Genomic DNA, 12,426 nt, shown 5'->3' on the forward strand with positions numbered 1-12,426 from the left:
TGCACATTTGCTGCAGCAGATCAGCCTGGGGTGGCACATGGCTCCCACCCAAAGTCCTTGATTTGCATTGGATGGCATGACTTCCACGGTGCCCACTCCAGCTTGTGACAAACGTGTAGCGACAGGAGTCATTTTAATAACAAGTAGAATATTAACTGCCACATCACGAATGTTTTTATTGTCGCCTTAGCTCTGTTTGTCTCTTTCAGAATACTGGAGTTGAAAATAAATCACACTCTAATTGGAAGTGTCCCCCACCACCTCCTTTTTTGGTTCCCTGTAGGGCTTGAGATTCTACCAGGGTTTAATGCACGAGAGGTAAGTGGTCCTACCCCAGAGCTACACCCTCAGTGCGAGAACTCACTTTGAAAATCATTCGGGGCTAACAGAATGGCTCCGTGGGCAAGGTGCTTGCTGGGAAGACTGGCAACCTGGGTTGGATTGCCACATAAAGGTGAAATGTGAGAACTGCCTCCACAAAGCTGTCCTCTGACCTCACGTGCATGCTGTGACAGGCGTGCACTTGCGTGCACTAAAATTTAAATCATTATTTGAAATTAAAATCAGTAGCTAGTCATATCGCATGCACTTATACTAAAAAGAAATACAATGAAATTTACAATCTTTTAAACCTCGTTTTTGCATACAAGCTTGGGTGGGAAATATGCAAAGACAGACCCGAGAGAGCACCGCTCCATCCAGGAATGAACACAAATCCTCCTGACTGCTCAGTGGAGCCTCTTCTCTGACGCCCACGACATTTCCTGGTGCTTTCTTAGGCTCCTTTGGTAGAGGCTCACACTGGCCTTGATTCTCTGGCCGAATATTAACCCTCTTCTTTAAGCCTTCACTCCCCGTGAGGGACCTCAGTAAGATATCTGCTCAGGTCTCTACAGCAGAATAGATACCAGATTTAGGGGAAAAAAGTCCCCAGGTCCACATTGCATGAGTTTTCCCATGACCACCTCCACAGGTACACGATGTCAGACACAAGGAAGGAAGGAAGAAAAGGAGGGAGGGAGGCAAGGGGAGAAGGAAAGAAAGAGTTGAAAGGGAGATAAAACATAGAAAGACGGCTCAGCAGTAAGAACATGTATTGGTCTTGTAGAGGACCTGAATTCAGTTCCCAGGACCCATGTTAGGAGCTGCATAACTACCTGTTACTCCAGCTTCCAAGGTATCTAGCACCTTTGACCTCCACAGACACCTGCACTCCTGTGGTATACCCCCACACAGACACACACATGCACATAATTCAAAATAATAAAATGAATCTTTAAAAGGGGGTGCAGGTAAGGAAGGACCTTGTTTGCCCTTTGAATATCTGTGATGGTGTATGACGTAATAAGAAGCAGCATTTGAAAACAAAGCGTTTATTTGTCCTGGTCCAGCTTCCATGTCAGGACTTCCACCGTATGCTCCCGCTGTGGACCCTGCCATGCCTTTCCTGCCGTGATGGACTGAAACTATGAGCTGAAAGAAACCTGTTCTCTTTTATAAAGGGTCATAGCTGAAGAGATGGTTCATCAGTTAGGAGCACTGGCTGCTCTCCTTGGGTTCACATCCCAGTATCCACCTCCTGGTGGCTCGCAACCATCTATAACTCCAGTTCTAGGGGATCCAATACCCTCTTCTGGCCTCCATGGGCACCAGGCACACAGGTGGTACTCACTGACACACATGCAGGAAAAAAACATTCATCCACAAACTCTATAGTCATATACATATAAGTTCAACTCTGTCTCTACTTTAAAGCAACATTCTAAGTAAGTCAGCTTGTGTATTGTGTCCGTTTCGTATTGTTTTTTTTTTCCTGTTGCGACCCCAAGGCCACAGAGTGTAGGAAGTTTACCCTTCCCACATGCATAGGAAGCACATGAACTCCAGATGAGGAAGCTGGACTTTGTACTCTCCTCTCACCTGGCTGCCTAGGTGCTGCAAACCTGCTGCTCAAGGCTTGGCCCAGCACTAGATGGTCTCCGGGCTCCTATTCAGTAGCACTTCTTTTTCCTCATGTCTGAATCCCCAGATGTCGTTTTCTATGTTCTTCCAGCATGATTCATGACTGTCAGAGACAATTTCTTTCCATGCAATGAGGAAATCCTTTCTGAAACCTTAACTTTAAAAGTATAACACCCTGCAAAATCCATCAGTCTACTATGCAAGGCTGTGTCTGGAACCCAATATCAATTATTTATTAACTCTTTACTGTGTTTTTAGCTTGTTTTTTTGAGGGGGGTGGGACTCCTAGAAGTGGGAGCAGGTGGATCTGTGACCCTTTGTTTGTTTTTAGGTCTTTTTTCCTCCTATTGGGTTGGCTCATCCAGCTTCAATATGAGGGCTTTTGCCTTGTCTTACTGTATCTTGTTTGGTCCTGTTTGGCTCTTGGGGACCTGCTCTTTTCCAAGGACGAATGAAGGGGGAGTCGATGGGGTGGGGGAGGTAGGGAAGGGAAATTGGGAGGAGTGGAGGAAGGAGAAATTGTGGTTGGGCTGTGTTATATGAAAGAAGAATCTATTTTCAATTAAGATTTTAAAAAATCTTTTCAAGAAAAAGCAAACAAACAGAATGGTTCCTGTGTTAGGCAGCCTTCAAGATGCCCTGATGATGCCCCGTTCCTGGGATTGGTACAGTTATCAACAGTACTCCTTTTCATAATCACATCTGCACTGATGGTCACAGACTCCCTGCAGGAGACCAACCAACCAAGAGTGGTCCCTTATCTCCTGCAACCAACCAATGAGTGGTCCCTTATCTCCTGCAGCCAACCAATGAGTGGTCCTTTATCTCCTGCAACCAACCAATGAGTGGTCCTTTATCACCTGCAGCCAACCAATGAGTGGTCCCTTATCTCCTGCAACACCAGCTCCTATTCCATCCAGAGAAACCAACGTGGCATCTGTGAAACTAACTATTCACCCTGTCTTCATCAGTCCTGGCCCAGTCATGCATCCTCCATGATCCTTTTCTAGGAAATCTTCAAGTGCGTTCCTGCTGGGGAAAGGGCAAGCTCCGCAGACAAGTGAGTCTGCCCTCCCTCAAGGCCCAGTTCCACAAGTACAACTTGTGAAGAAATGAATCCAGAAGAGGCCAATAAGAAAATACAGTTGCGGGGCTGGAGAGATGACTCAGAGGTTATGAACATTTGACTGTTCTTCCAGAGGTCATTTCCCAGCAGTCACATGGTGTGGCTCACAACCATCTGTAATGAGATCTGGTGCCCTCTTCTGGCCTGTAGGCATACATGCAGGCAGAACACTATACATAATCAATACATCTTTTTTTAAAAAAAAAAAAAAAGAAAATACATTGTGTTATACGTCCAACTAAATTGAATCAGCAGGAAGCTACCAGTATACACAGCTCAGATGAGCATAGTCTATGCCCCGCCCTCAGTTTCCTGCAGCACTGTTTCCATGCTGAACTCCCCAGGTCCTTTTCTCGTTCTCCCTTTCTCAGGTGACTTTGCTCATCATCTCCCGTGTGACCTGCAGCTGTCCAGCCTGCACGTGTATTTATTTACCTTTGAGGGGATGGAGACAGAAACTAATTTCAAGGAACAAAGCCAACTGTGTCAGGAGGTGTCTAGGTTTCCCCATCTTGTCTCTGGTTGGGCCTGGATGGAGAGACATGTGGTGTCACAGCCAGAGGGTCCTGGAGCTGGTCTGACATCTTGGCGCTGCCTGTCTCAGGAAGCCATATGAGCTGCTTCCCTCTCTAGGACCCGTTCTTTCCCTCCTCACACATGGCTACCACCTCCAAGCGGACCATTCATTGGTGCTCCCACCGCTGTTAGGGTTCTTCAGAGGAAGAGAAACAGAGGCAGTAGGGTGCGGGCCAGTATGTTATCTGTGTATACGGAGGGGGAGCTTTTAAGGCATTACCCATGCACTTGCAACAGAGACCCCAAATTCTAAAATCTGCCAGGGTAGATTTGCTGACTCAGTACAGATTCCAAAGCCGTTTATGGGCAGAACTGTTTCGTCTTTGGAAGCCAGCCTTTTCCTATTAAATCCGTCAACTAACTAAAGGAGGCCCACCTGTATAGCACGAATTCTAACTGGTATTAATAATAAAAACCCAGAGTCAGATATTAGGGGATGAAAGCTGAGAGATCAGAGAAGCAGTGTGGCCACTAGAGAGACCTTTTACCTCTACCGAATCCTCAAAAGGGGAACCAGTCCTCAGCCTGTGTCCTCTGACTGCATCACCGGATCGTCAGGCCGGCTGCTTCAGACTCTAGGTTGCCAACCCTTTGGGTGTCGCGCATCAGATATCCTGCATATCAGATATTTACATTATGACTCACAACGGTAGCAACACTGCAGTTATGAAGTAGCAGTGAAAACAATTTTAGGGTTGGGGGTCACCACAACATGAGGAACTGTATTTAAACGTCACAACTTTAGGAAGGTTGAGAACCACTGACCAGCAGGTTCCATACAGGGAGGCTGACAAGCAATTTTCTACACTATCACGTGACCACAGAAGCTTCCTCACTCTGGCTGTGAGAGTTGCCTGCCTTTTGCTGCCTTAAGGCTGTGGTTTCTCTGCCCCAGATCTTACACCCTATCCAGTACAATGCCTACAGTGACCAGATGGATAGCCACGGCTACTGTGATTGTCCAGAGGTGAGTCCTCCGAGCCCCACCCCCGACACGCACCCCACGAGCAGTCCTCAGCCCACAGGAAGGCATCCCAGCCTCCACCCCAGAAAAGAAACTGTAGAGTCAGGGAACCTGGGCCTCTTGACTGCTGCCAGGAGCAGTGTTGGTGCAGCCACCTCTACTGCATCCACAAACCTTGCAAACAGCTTCTCAAAGAGGTCCGTACCCACGGGGAGGTTCTGTGATTTGACCTATGCTTGGACATGTTCTTCATATGTGGCGTGCTGACCTGCAGCAGCCTGTGCCAATCCGCAGCCACCTCCTACATCAGGAGCTGCTAGCACCAGTCGGGTCAGTGCCCTGGACTCCGGGGTTTTCTTCCCTTTCGTCCTAGACAGCAATGTGCTAATCTAGGGCTGTGGTCAGAGATGCCCCAGGCTCCATCCCTGGACAGTGAAGGTTCCTGACTATCCAATCTCTGCCCCTGCTTGAGGGACACTTGGGGATTTTGTCTGAGAACAGACCCTTTTCAGCCCCCTAAAAGACTGAAATCTGCCTGGATTTCCTATAGCCCCCAGGCACAGACCATTTTTTGTTTTATAGAAAATTCAAATGATTTTACAAAAACAAAACAAAACACCACCTCCATAGGGGTTGGGGTCATGCTCAACAGGTAAAGTACCCGCCCCACAAAGATGACACCTTGAATTCAGATCTCCAGCATCCGTAAAAACAGGGTGGGGCCTCTGTCTGTAACTCTGGTGAAACGGAGAGGAGACAGGCAAGATGCAAAGGATGAAGGGCAGGGCACTTACTGGCCCACCAGTCTTTTCAAAATGCCAAACTCCAGGTCCCGTGAGGGTCCCTGACTCCAAAAGGAAGACAGCAGGCTAGTAAGATGGCTTTAGTGACTAAAACACTTGACAGCAAGCCTGCCGGGCTGCGTTGGACCCACAGGACCCTAAAGGTAGGAGAGAGAGCTGACTCTTGCGGTTGTCCTCTGACCTCCACAATGCATTGTAGCAAGTGTGAGCACACACATAGTGTACACACATAAATAACAAGGACCTTAGCACACAATGTACATGTGTGTGCACATGCACATACACACATACACGTACTACAATTAAAATAACTTTTCTGTTATACTTCCAGAAAGAAAAGATTCAAAAAATACATTAAAAAATAAAAGCATACATACTGTTTGAGAATACATCTGAGTGCTATGCCCTGGCTAAGTCGTCAGATAAAAGTAACCAGCACACTGTTTTTCCTTTTTCTCTGACCAGAAGCTTCCTGACACCGCTCTCAGCAGAGGAAAAAGCGAATCGGTTGATTTCCAGAAACCTGAGGCTGTGGCAGTGGGTGCGTATTAACTGCGATGCTCTGGTTATTGGGCCTTGCGGCAGCCTGGACAGATATCCACTACCAGGAAGAGGGGTACAACGGACTAATGGGCACGGGTACAGTTAGTGCTGGGGTGGCCAGCTGAATGTCTGGGTCCCTGTTGTTGGTCAAGAGGGTAACGTGACTGGTTTGCCATCTACTTCCTGTCATGAGTGTGGGCCGGGAAACAGACTCCTCAAGTGGAGGAAAGGCCAGGCCGTGAGGTCTGTTGGTTCCTCTTGCACTCAGAAGGGCAAGGAGCCACGGCATTGGGTGTGCTCTGTTTTGTTTGCTGTAACGCCTCCCACCGCATGACTTGTGAAGTCAGAGTAGCTTACACCGGAAACACGGGGAACAGTTCAAAACTGGAGAGTTCATGGACAGATAAATACAATGGCCCTACACGTAGGAAGAAAGGATTCCAAATAAGGCAAATGAAAATGATGGTTTAATAGTCCATTCTGTGGGTGCCCCCGAGGGAAACCATTATACCACGTGTTGGGGTAGGGAGTGCAGAAATGATGCCACATGTCGGTCAAGGATCCTGGCAATCCCTGCCAAGTGGAGAAATACGTTTACTTCCTGAACTGGTTTTGCTGTTGTTCTTTCTCCCTTCTTCCACTTCTCTTGCCTTCTCTGTGATGTTCTGGACCGTGAGCGGCTAATCACCACGTGGAAGGTCTCATTCACACCCCTTGCAAGCTGTGTTAAGTTACAACAATAAATACCAGAAGACCAGTTTGACTCCCTAGTTTGAGAGCTGTTCTATAGACTCCAGTGGTCCAGGTGAAGCGCATGCGCCGATTGTGGACGCTGTCTGAATGGCCATGTTGCTCCTCCCACAGGGCTCCATGGTCCAAGATGAGTGGAAGGGGGAAGTTATGGGGGGGCTGTCACCTTACACCTCCCCGGAACTTCTTAGGTACACCATTATATTCACGTGGTTCTTAGAGGATTTGGCCTTACAATTCCCAGAACCATTAGGAACAGAGAGCCTCGTATTTGTTGAAAATAGTTAGGCCTTGTTAAGGAAATTTTATAAAGTCGATGTGAAATCTTATTTCAGTGATAAAGGTGTTCACCTACACTTCACCCAGGCCTGTTGATGCCTAGTGGGTTACTAAAGGCGGGAGAAAAGTTACATGCTGTAACTCTCTCTTCTGGGATTCATTTTCTCCTATGGTCGGTCACCTCCGATTCTAGGACAAGCTGGATGGACAACATCTGTACCAGAGCAGGAATTGCTCCCTGGCGACTGCAGCTTCCTTATTGTGCCTCGCTAATCCCTAGACAGTGATCAACCCATCAGTTGATTGGCCAAGCAGTGATTTAATTAATACAGTTTCTGTGTGATTATTATGGGACCGGGCAGGATGGAAACCTCATACAATAGGGGTGAAGTTTTAAATCCTCACAGCCCACTCCCAAGGATATACTTTCTCCAACCAGGGTCTGAAGCACGATTAATAAAAGCTCAGGGTCAGAAACTGAGGTTCTACCTGAAGGTCCAAAAAGTAAAACAGCCAGCCACCAGCTCTCACCTCAACCTCAGTCTGAAATGGTGATCCTGCCTCCCGGAAGCTCAGATGAGACTGTATCTAAGAGCTGTCTCCTCCTATTTTATAATCCTCCCTAGGGCTGGGATTAAAGGCATGCACCACCATCATTAAAGGCATGCACCACTCAGTTTCTATGGCAACTAGTGCGGCTACTGGGGTTAAAGTTGTGTGTCATTATGGCTACTGAGAATAAGGTCGTGTGTTATCATAATCTGGTCTGTAAGGCTGAACAGCAGGGACTGTTTTACTCTCAGATCTTCAGGCAGTCTTTATTTACTAAAATACAGTTGAAAAACCACTACGAGGATCCACCTTCCAAAGGTTCCACAACCTTCCCAAACATTGTCACCAACAAGGGAGCAAGCGTTCAAGTTCATGAGCAGCTGGAGGACATTTCTCATCCAAACCACTGAAGGGTGTGTGTGTGTGTGTATACTCTAAATCTACCATCCATCTTTCCAGTGTGTGAACTCATGAACGTCTCACTTTCCTATGCTTCATTGTTGTTGTATGAATGTTCTCATTTTCCCAGCTCTGCCAGGAGAAGCTGACACTTGTGGCTCTGGGCTTAGTGACCACTTCCTCCTGAGTGGCCGCTGCAGAGCGTAGGAAATAGAACTGAAATCCTGGAGCAGGACAATGCTGGGCCTGTCTGTGACGTCAGCAAAGGAGAATGGATAAGCCAAGCAATCATTTAGCAAACAGGTTTGCTCTTCTGGAAAAAACTGGGCTTGAGACATAACTAATCCAGTGACTATGTCAACTCATAACTAATCCTGTGGCTTGAGGCCTGGATCGGGCGACCTGGGTTCACATTTCGGCTTCCCCTTGCTCGCTGGTGTGCTTTCCGTGTGATTAGTATTGGCACAGTATAAAGTAATGTTGGGAGCAGTGAGACCCAGATTCTGAATTTTTTGTAATCCCCTGACCTGAGTGCCTACAGCTGCTCTGAGCACGAGACCTTCAGGAGTTCCTGATGGCAGGAGAGTGGTTTCTGGTGGGTTTGGCTGGGGCGTGGCTATCTCTATATAATCCGCCCCTGAACACAATAAAGGGGGCATTCTTGGGGGAATTCAAGGATGACCCGTGTCGCTGTCTCTCTGTCTGTGTGTGTCTGTGTATTTTAACCTCCAGCCCCTTGCCTGAAGCTCGCGAACTGGGTGCCAGCGCACAGAGCGCAGACACGGGGGTGCGGTGCATGACAAAGTAACCCAAAGATTATGTAAATGACCTGTGTGAGTGCTGAGGAAGAATCCACCTGAGATCATGTCTCCACACACCGCCATTCCTATCGCCAACTCTACTCGCTGGAGTCTCTGCCGCTGTTTTCATTTTTCTTGTTCGGAGCAGAAGAAAGCCTGGGCACTTCTTTTCAAGAAGAAAGGAACTGTACTTGTACTGCTGAGTTTTGTGACCACGTGTGAAACTTAAAAAAGCATTTGGAGGCATACCTTTTGTTTACAGGCAGGAAAAGAATTTTCTTTTAGTGTCTTGAAACAGGTCTTGATATGTATCCCAGGCTGGACCAAAGCCTGAGGCAATCCCCCATCTCAGCCTCCCAAGTGCTTGGGTTATGAGTATGTGCCATCCTGCCTAGCTCTAGAAAAAGAAAAACTCCAAGTAACAAACCAACTATTAAAACAAACAAATCCCAAAGTCTAGTCGAAGAGTGGAAAGGATGAGAATATGAGCAAAGAGGTCAAGACCATGATTGGGACACCCCCTGAAACAGCTCACCTGAGCTAATAGGAGCTCACCAACTCTGGACAGACAAGGAAGGAACCATCTTAGGACCAAACTAGGCCCTTTGGGCAGACTGTGGGGCCACTGGCAGTTTTATACCTGCTGTTCTGGCTTTTTGGAACCTATTTGATGGGGAAGCTCTGTTAACCAATCACATCTAGTTAAGGCGTGGCTACCTGGAGCCCAGGGAAGAAACACGGGACGACCTCTCTCTGGGTGACTCCTGCCGGATACAGAGGAACTCGGACTTCCCATTCTTGTGGCGTGGGTTTCCCCTTATTACAATTAAAAATATAATTGTTTATCTTTAAGCTGGCCCGGTTATTTCCAGAATCGAGCTATTTTCTACACCTATTTCTTTGGATGGACACTTTGCTCATGTAGTTAGATATAGTAGGGAGGGCCTTGGTCCTTCCTCAAAGCAATGTGCCTTACCCTCTCTGAGGAGTGGATGGGACGTGGGGTCGGGGGAAAGGTGGAGGGAATGGAAGGAGGGGAGGGGAGTGGGAACTGGGATTGGTATGTAAAATTTATAAAGTTGTTTTTTTTTTTAAATAAACTAGAAAAAAACAGTTAAACAAATCTAGAGTGTGTTCGAGGCAATAATGAAAAATTTCACTAGGGGGCGCCATAACAACAAATTATGTGCCGCTCCTTTGAAAGTACTTAAGCAAGCTCCGTAGTTTATTGATAGAGTCTTCCCTGTTAGGGAAAACCGTGAGCACGACGGCGGCGTCCTTTCTTCCTACCATAAATACGACAGCCGGCTGTTTCACAGAGAAACATTACTATAATTTGAAAGGAATAAATATTTACTGAGTTCTGGACAGTCCTAATGTCTCTCATTCTGTCAGCCAAGAGCTAAATGTGGATGAATGTAGTTGAATAAAGCATATTAAACGCATTGAATAATGAAATAAGAATGAGTCATTTATAACATTTATAACATTCTCTGAAATGGTAGCACACGCGAGCTGTATGATAAAAACAAATGAAACTTGAAGGTAGCCGGCCCCTCTAAGTGCTTTTTTCATAAGGTGAAAAAAACGCTGTTTTTGAGTTAAACGTGAACCTAGAGTTTGAAGTCACTGATTTTTCAGTAGAGACAGAAAGCAGTGGGATCATAGAACAGTCTGGGCTTGGGGTCCCCTTTCCTTCTCCGTGCCCCCCCCCCCCAATCCATTCTGCCTCTGTCACCTCTAAGTGGAGGGACCAAGCTCAAAGCTCGCTGGGGTCCTGCTAAGGTTTCCTAACGTCAATGTCCCGGTCAGATACCCAGCAGTCGGCTTCAGCTAGAGCGCCCCTCGCGCAGGAAACAGTGCCAGCAATTCATGCAGAGGTTTCTTTTTTTTCCTTTCTAATATTTACTTAGTTATTCTGTCTGCATGTGTGCCTGAAGGCCAGAAGAGGGCACCAGACTCCATTACAGACGGTTGTGAGCCACCATGTGGTTGCTGGGAATTGAACTCTGGACCTTTGGAAGAGCAGGCAATGCTCTTAACCTCTGAGCCATCTCTCCAGCCCCCCATGCAGAGGTTTCTAACATGAAATTTGTTGCTTTCGTTTGAATTCTTTTTTCTGTTTGTTTGTTTTTCTAGTTTTTGTCTGGAGGGCAGTATAATAATTTCTCGATTGGGTTGAGCTGAAGTGCGTTGAACCTTCTGTGTGGGAACCACTGGAAGGACAGAGGGACTGGAACTCATCCTGCAAAGCCAAGGCAACAATAGGAACAGGGAGACAAGGTTAGGATTTTGTACTTGCAGTAGGGTGGTGGTGGCACCCTTTAATCCCAGCAACTTGGGAGGCAGAGGCTGGAGGTTCTCTGTGAGTTTGAGCCCAGCCTGGTCTACAGAGTGAGTTCTAGGATGGCCAGGGCTACAGAGAAACCCTGTCTCGAAAAACCGAAAGAAAAAAAGAAAGATTTTGCACTGCAGTTGGAAGGACTTGTGTGTGTTGTGGGTGAATTTATGAGTGACTGTCCCAAAACACATGTCCAGCAAAGCTTTTGTTTGAGAAGCTCCTCTTCATACCCATTGCATCATATTTAAAATACACAGCTCCATGAATTTGATGAGAAAGAAGGCAGTGGCAGAATCCCGTCCTCAATAGCTTTCAAAACAAGAAAACACTGGGGAGATTCCTAAACAAGGAGCAGAAAGACCTCTACCTCTTCAGCCAGCTTTGAGTTGCTGAAGAAGGGGCCAGAAGAGGACACTAGAGACTGGACTGAGCTCCCATGCTCATTTAGCAGATTCAACCTACTGGTTCAGTATAATCTCCATCAAAATGCCAATGACATCCTTCATGGAACTGGAAAGAACAATCCTGAGATTCACAAGGAACTTCAGAAGACCCCAGATGGTTAAAGCAATCCTTAACAGAAAGGCCAGTGTGTGGGAAGTCTCACAATAGCCAGGCTCAAATCATATTCCAGAGCCATAGTAATAAAAACAGGGTGTTCTGGCACCAAAGACACATCGACCAGCGAAATAAAATACAGGACGGGAAAATAAAGGCACTCAGTTACATTCACCCAATTTTTGACAAAGATGTAATAATCATATGCTGGAGAAAAGATTTCCCGTTCAACAAACGATACTGGGAAAACAGGGTTTCCACATGTAGAAGAATGAAATTAGAGCCATATCTCTCATCTTGAACAAATTGGAACCATTCAAAATGAATCAAAGACTTTAGTATAAGACCTGAAACTGTAAAACTGCTAGAAGACCTAGGAAAAAACATTTCAAACTACAGACGTTGTTCTAGTTAGGGTTTCTACTGCCGTGATGAAACTCCAGAGCTAGAGCAACTCAGGGTTTACTGCTTCTTACTCTTCTAGGTAACAGACCCTGGGCAAGGAAAGTCAGCGCCTGACCTGAGGCACAAGCTGATGCAGAGGCCATGGAGTGGCGCTGTTTACTAGTTGATCCCCATGGCTTGCTCAGCCTGGTTTCTTACAGCACCCAGGACCTCCAGCCCAGGTATAGCACCACCTACAGTGAGCCGACCTTCCACACCAATCACTAATAATGAAAATGCCCACAGGCCAACCTGGTGGGATATCTTTCTTAGTGAGGTTTCCTCTTCCAGAATGAGTCTAGCTTATGTCAAGTCAACATAGAACTGGT

General features: G+C 46.7%; 1 long non-coding RNA gene across 1 annotated transcript; it reads left to right on the plus strand.

Moving 5' to 3' along the window:
- The first annotated feature begins 4,524 nt into the window (after window positions 1-4,524).
- LOC142832494 (uncharacterized) lies at window positions 4,525-9,742 on the plus strand. The gene is made up of 3 exons (XR_012907235.1): window positions 4,525-4,631; window positions 5,897-5,972; window positions 8,085-9,742. It is a non-coding gene; the product is annotated as an uncharacterized LOC142832494 (long non-coding RNA).
- Window positions 9,743-12,426: the final 2,684 nt, after the last annotated feature.

Source organism: Microtus pennsylvanicus, chromosome 12 (assembly GCF_037038515.1).
Source record: "Microtus pennsylvanicus isolate mMicPen1 chromosome 12, mMicPen1.hap1, whole genome shotgun sequence".
Classification (NCBI taxonomy): domain Eukaryota; kingdom Metazoa; phylum Chordata; class Mammalia; order Rodentia; family Cricetidae; genus Microtus; species Microtus pennsylvanicus.